This window comes from Nycticebus coucang, chromosome X, assembly GCF_027406575.1.
Source record: "Nycticebus coucang isolate mNycCou1 chromosome X, mNycCou1.pri, whole genome shotgun sequence".
Taxonomy (NCBI): Eukaryota; Metazoa; Chordata; class Mammalia; order Primates; family Lorisidae; genus Nycticebus; species Nycticebus coucang.
This window is the reverse complement of record NC_069804.1, coordinates 127,720,641-127,727,779: the sequence shown is the minus strand read 5'-3', so window position 1 is coordinate 127,727,779 and position 7,139 is coordinate 127,720,641. Positions and strand designations below refer to the sequence as shown.

Genomic DNA, 7,139 nt, shown 5'->3' with positions numbered 1-7,139 from the left:
ATTTGTGGGTTGTGTGAAAAGAATACTACATGTGGAGTACTTGCTGAAGGGAACAGGAAGCTGGCCAAGGGCAAGTACAGAAGGTCCCAGCTGAAATTGGAGCCTATGAATGTGTGGTGGCACCAATCTGCACATCGTTCTCCAGCAACCACAATAGGCCAGGCACGGTGGCTCATGCTTGTAATTTTAGCACTTTGGGAGGCTGAGATGGGAGGACTGCTTGAGGCCAAGTATTTGAGACCACTCTGAGCAATACGGTGAGACCCTGTCTCTACAAGAAATAGAAAAAATTAGCCAGGCATGGTGGCGTGCACCTGTAGTTCCAGCTACTCAGGAGGCTGAAGTAGAGGGATCACTTGAGCCCAGAAGCTCAATGCTATGTTAGCTATGTTAGCACCACTGCACTCTAACCTGGGCAGCAGAGCAAGATCCTGTCTCAAAACAAACAAGCAAAACGAAAACAACCAAAAAATTTCAGATCAGATACAGAAGTGGGAAATGCAGTTTCTGGATGAATCATTCATTCACCTATCCAGCAATGTTTATTGAGCATTTTTTACATCAGGCACTATTCTAAACTCTAGGGATACACTAGTGAGCAAAAACAGGCAGGATTATTTACAGTATCAAAATGACTGCATAAGTCAGCATTCCCCTTTCATTTTCTTAAGATCATGCAAGAACAACAAGGAGGAATCAAACAAGAACAAAAAACTCCTACAAACTCTCTGTATGTCCTAAGGCAAATGTGACCCACAGACTCACAAATATATGTGGGAGCTGCCAAAAGTAGCTGAGATAGGGAAGGAAAGAGAAAGAGGGAAGGAAAGGAAAGGGAGGAAGAGTTGGCTGAAGTGAAGAGAAGAAGCACTGAGAGAACAGAAAGGACAGCTCAGCTCTCAGAAAGTTTTAACAAAAATATACTCCCTGAAGGTGAGGCGTACACCTGAGCTGCAAAAGCTCTACCCTAGTTTGCAAGAGCAGGTTCAGGGTCTGGAATGACTAGAGCAGGGGCATAGACCTTTCAGGACTAGGTTTGGGTTAGAGAGACTAAAGAGGTGGGACCACTTAAGAACCACATGGACGAACCATATTTGCAGCAAGTGGTTTGTGTCTTTGCCTGCAGGGGGAGAGAGTTTGTTGATTGCGTTAAACGGAAGTTATAGGAGGCCATTGATTTGAACTGAGCTCCTGTACTAGACCTCAATAGACCAATAGACCAAACCAAAATGGAATCACCCATGCTGAAGTTTCACACCAACAAGCAGAAACTAAGTTATTTATCTGATCTTCCAAGAAATCAGGAGAGGGCAGGGGTGGGGGGAGAGAGAGAAGAGAGGGAGGGGAAGAGAGAGAGAGAGAGAGAAACTAGTCAAATCCTCAAACAGGCCAATTGTAGCTGGCATGATAATAAGCAGGTTTCCTCTGCTTTAACCTTCACAGGGAAAGTAAGTTTGAAATAACCAATCTGATTTTTGTTTCTCTTTATTTTTTGAGACATGATCTCCCTCTGATACCCAGGCTGGAATACAGTGGCATCATCATAGCTTGCTGTAGCCTCAGACTCCTTGGTTTCAAGCGATCCTCCTGACTCAGCCACTCGATTATCTAGGACTACAGGCATTCACCACCATGCCTAGCTAAATTGTCTTACTTTTGTAGAAATGGAATTTCCTGAGTTGCCCAGGTGGGTCTCAAACTCCTGACCTCAAGTGATAACTGATACTTCTGCCTCAGCCTCCCAAAGTGCTGGGAATACAGGTATGAGCCACCACACCCAACTTCTAATTCACTTTTTATTCCTTGTCTCTGCTTTTCTGTCTATAAATACCACTTCCTGTGCTGCAGAGTGGAGTTCTCTGAACAACTTCTGGCTGTGGGGGCTGCCCAATTTGCGAATCATTCTTTGCTCACATAAGCTCTGTTAAATTTATCTTGTGTAAAGTTTTTATTTTATCAAATCGGGAAGCATGGGGGGCTACCTGGCCCATTTTTTCATCATTAGAACCTCCTGCAAATAGCTGGGCCAGAATAATCCAAATCATTCAAGGATGGATAATTAAAATGGATTGGCACAGTACTGATAAAAGTACATTCGTTTTTCAAAGGTGGAAAAATGCAGCAAAAACAAACCTCACACAAAATTTTGTGGCTGAGTAGATTAAAATATTATCCAATCTTCCATAAAATTAAAAAATAATGAAGTAATCAGATGCCTAAGTGAAGGCTACAACACAGAGAACTATAAAAGAGATGGTAATACAACAAAGGTAGAATTTGAGCTGGCAGAACTCAGTGGAATTGGTCAGATTCTGAGTATATCTGAAGGTGGAACTGATAGGATTTGCTTATGAATCGGATGGAGGGTATGAACTGCATGGGCCTCTTCCGGTGTACTGGGAGGGTTTCCAGCAGATGGGTTCACAAGGCAGTTTGTTTCTATAAAATTTGGAAAAATCAGAGTATTTAACCTATTGGTTAAAATCAGTTAAGATGAGTGTATTTGTTAGTTAACTTTGTGTTAACTTGACTAAACTATGATGCCCTCTAGTTTAGGTTATGTCAAACACCAGTGTAGATCTTGCTGTGAAGATATTTTTTTAGATGTGATTTGCATTTCAATAAATAGATATTGTGTAAGGAGAATACTCTTTATAATGTGAGTGGGCTTTGTCTGATCAGTTAATGGTTTTAAGAACAAAGTTCTAAAGTAAACACAATACTGCCTCAAGACTACAATGTCCAGGGCAGCACCTGTGGCTCAAACGGGTGGGGCACCGGCCCCATATGCTGGAGGTGGCGGGTTCAAACCCAGCCCTGGCCAAAAACAAAAACAAAAACAACAACAACAAAAAAGACTACAATGTCCAATGTCTGAATTTCCAGCCTGCTGGCCAACTCTACAGATTTCAAACCTGTCAGCCCCACAATTATATCAGCCAATTCCTTAAAATCTCTCTCTCTCTGTATATATGTGTGTGTGTGTGTGTGTGTGTGTGTGTGTAATCTCCTATTTGTTCTATTTCTCTGGAGAACCTTGATGAATACAAATCTTATCTCTTTCCACTCTGATTTCCCTCCATTATACTTTCTCTCATATTTGAGATCCAGCAAAGGGGAAGCTGAGTTGAAGATATATTTAGTTTTTGTTTACTGAGATAGTTGTATGTGATTTTCACTCCATCCTGCATATAGATAAATCATTGCTTAACTATCTTGGTAAAGCAATGGTTTCCAGAAATACCCTAATTGCTTATTCTGCTGACTCATTCAGCATGGTAATTACAAAGGTGCAAAGCCAGAGATATTATCACTATATAAATGTATCCTATGATACTTGGTACTGAAAGTATGTGGTACTGGAGGAGAAACAAAATTTGAGATGTATGGATTCAGAAATTAGCCTGGGGGAAATTCTTTCAATCACCTGATGGAAATTCTCTTCTATTCGCAATATACTCAGTAATAAAATGTACACAACTATGTACTATACTTTTATTTCATCTGTGATGTGAATTGCATAAAATATAATTTATTGGAATTCTTGTGTTTTAGGCAGAGACCTAAATCAGTTCGACAAGCATTGAAAACATCTGTGTGTACAATTGCATGCTTATCTTCTCAATCATCAATAATAACAAATTTTGATCAGCTGTGCTAGTAAAAGACTAAATTATCTTTCTATTCTCCTGATAGCAAATGGTATTGCAAAATCATTTCCATATAAAGAAGTAAACAAAGAATATGAATCCAAAAGTATAGGAGGCTGGGCACAGTAGCTGTAATCCTAGCACTCTGGGAGGCCAAGGCAGGTAGATCCCTTGAGCTCAGGAGTTTGATACCAGCCTGAGCAAGAGCAAGACCCCATCTCTACTAAAAATAGAAAAACTGACTGGGCATCATGGTAGGGGCCTTGTAGTCCCAGCTACTTGGGAGGCTGAGGCAGGAGGATCACTTGAGCCCAAGAGTATGAGATTGCTGTAAGCTATGAGGCCACAGTCCTCTAGCTAGCCTAGGTCAACAGAGTGAGACTCTGTCTCTCAAAAAATCAAACAAAAGTATAGGAAAAAAGTACAATGGATCTGTATTTGGCAGTTAATTAAAAAATACCGTGCTGCTTCTTCTCAGAGAAAACACCAAATGGTAAATGACACAGGTATGGTAAGAGGGCCTGGAGGCCCTGGGGTGCCATAGTGGCTTCTGCACGGGCTTTGGTAATGGCATTCAGGGCTAGTGTAATGGCCAGGGTCATGGCTATGGTCATGTTTGGGGATGAGACTGTGGCCTTGGAGCTTGCAGAAGCAAGGCAGAGGACAGGAGTGATGCCCATCATCATGCTGGGCCTCCTAGTCAAGGACATGGCTCTTTGGAGGAGGTCTATCTCTACTTCATGCCCATCAAGGAGTCTGAGATCATTGATTTTTCCTGGGGGCGTCTCTCAAGGATGAGGTTTTGAAGATTATGGTGGTACAAAAGCAGATCCACTTTAGCAAGTAGACCAGGTTCAAGGTGTTTGTTGCCATAGGGGACTACAGTGGCCATGTCAGTGTAGGTGTTAAGCGCTCCAAGGAGGTAACCACTGAGGGGCTATGATCCCATCTAAGATCTCCATTGTTCCAGTGTGGAGAGGCTACTGAGGGAACAAGATGGGCAAGCACCACACTGTTCTTGCAAGGTGCCGGGATGCTACACCTCTGTGCTGGTATGTCTCATCCCTGCCCCTAGAGGAAAAGGCATCATCTCAGGCCCTGTGCCTAAGAAACTGCCAATAATGGCTGGTATCAATGACTGCCACACCTCAACCAGGGGCTTCATTGTCATCCTGAGCAACTTTGCTAAGGCCAGTTTTGATGCCGTCTCTAAGACCTGTGGCTATGTGATTCCAGACTTCTGGAAAGAGTGCATTCATCATATCTCCCTACCAGAAATTCATAGACCATCTTGTCAAGACCCACACCATAGTCTCTGTCCAGAGGACCCATGCTCCAGCTGTAGCTTACAACATAGCATTTTTTACACAAGAAAAATGAAGTGAATTAAGCCTGCTTAAAAAACTGTGCTTTTTGTTATCATGTTTCTGCTATTTGTCAGCTTTTAAAAAATTGTACTTACTTATGATTTCTCATTCTAAATAAATATTTGAATATCTGGTTCTGTATTCATAATTTTAAAAATTCTTTTTCCTAAAGAGGGTCTTTCAAATTATCTAAGCTTCAGAACTCACAAAATGTGGATCATGTCAGAAAAAGGAAGTATTGAACAATTTGCCCCCTTTTTTCTTTTGAATTTTATAACTTTGCTTATTGCAAAGAACTCATGAGTATCTATCACACAGCTAATTTCTAGATTGTCACAAAACAGTTATTTGCTTTTCCCCTTTTCCTCTCTCTAGTTTGTCCCATGAGTATCAAGGTGGCTCAGCAACTATCTCACTTCTCTTGACCAGCGATTGTGACATGACACGTGCCTTGATTACCTCTTTGTACCACCCTTGCTTGTGCCACTTAACCCTACAACCTTAAAATCACGGCTTAAAAAAATGTAAGATCTCTTGTCTTCCCACTTTTTTTTATTTCCTCAGATTTGGGGGAGAGAGATTTTTTCTTGTAGACTTATCTTCTCTGAAAAATGACATGCAGAATAGGGTAATAGAGTAGATGAGAGAATAAAATTTAAAGTGCAGATAGAGCCAGAGGAGAAAAAATGAGGCTTGGTGAATAAATCTGCAGGCTGGTAAAATATTTTCAGATTTTAAAATGTCTTTCATCTGTGCCGCGTAGCCACTTTTGGATCCATGTGAAAGAATTTATGACCTCAGAGGCAGTATTTGGTCTCATGGAATCATGGAATGTAAGAGCTAGAAGGGACATTAGAGATCTTAATCCAGTGACCTCATAGTACAGAACAGTCATTGGAGGTAAATGAGCTAGGCAAGATCACAAATGTAACTGTGGTTGCCTCAAGGACTATAAACCATAAACCAAAGCCAAAAGTAACCAACAACATACCATGTTTGATCAGAGCAGTAAATCAACCACTTAGAGTAATACTTGGGGAGAAGAATAACCAGCCATTTCACCATGGGTACTAAGAGTGAATGAAGGAAACCAAATGGCTACCCATTGAAGTAATGGAGTGTGTGACAGCTAATACTCAGACTGGACTTATCCATCTGACTACATGTAGTTGGGAGTCTATTAAGTAGCAGAAGAACTGAAGAGAGGAAGGAAAGTTAGATAAATGCCAGAAAATCCTTGGCTAGTGTTTCCCAAAGTATGTAGTCCCAGAAAGAGCTACACAGATCATGAAATCCTCCTGCTGGGTATATATCCAAAGGAAATGAAATCAGTATGCCAACAAGATATCTGCATTCCAGTGTTTATTATAACACTACTTACAGTAGTCAAGATATAGAATCAATGGATAAATTGATTAAGAAAATGTGGTGTATATGCACATTGGGATACTATTCAGCCATAGAAAGAATGACAACCATGGCCAGGACGCCTGTAATCCTAGCACTTTGGGAGTTTGAGGCAGGAGGAACCCTTAAGGCCAGGAGTTCAGGACCAGCCTGAGCAAGAGTGAGACCCCATCTCTCCAAAAAATAGAAAATTAGCCAGGCGTGATGGTGTGCACCTATAGTCCCAGCTACTTGGGAGGCTGAGGCAAGAGGATCACTTGAGCCCAGGAGTTTCAGGTTGCAGTGAGCTATGACCATGCCTCTGCTCTAGCCTGGGGGAAAAAATGAGACCCTGTCTCAAACAAAAAAAGAAACAAAGTGACTAGAGGAGAGATTTCTGAATCTGCTCATTGCAAAGAAATGGTAAATGTTTAAAATATAGATATGTTAACTTCATTACACACTTTTTACATTGTACTTCACTATAAAAGTATTATGTGTCAATCATAAATTAGAAAAATAAATCTCCTGAGTGGAACATATTCTTCTTAGTAAAGTATCTCAAGAATGGAAGAAAAAGTACCCAATGTACTCAACCCTACTATGAAACTAATTTATGGCTTTCATATGAAAGCTATAACCCAGTTATAACCTAAGAATAGGGGGAAGGAGGAGAGAGAGGGGAGGGGGAAGGATGGGCAGAGGGCGGGTGAATGGTGGGATCACACCTACAGTG

The 7,139-nt window shown here is 41.2% G+C and overlaps 1 pseudogene; it reads left to right on the top strand.

The window, feature by feature from the left end:
• Positions 1-4,322: 4,322 nt before the first annotated feature.
• LOC128577007 (40S ribosomal protein S2-like) lies at positions 4,323-5,030 on the top strand (annotated as a pseudogene).
• The last annotated feature ends 2,109 nt before the right edge of the window (positions 5,031-7,139 follow it).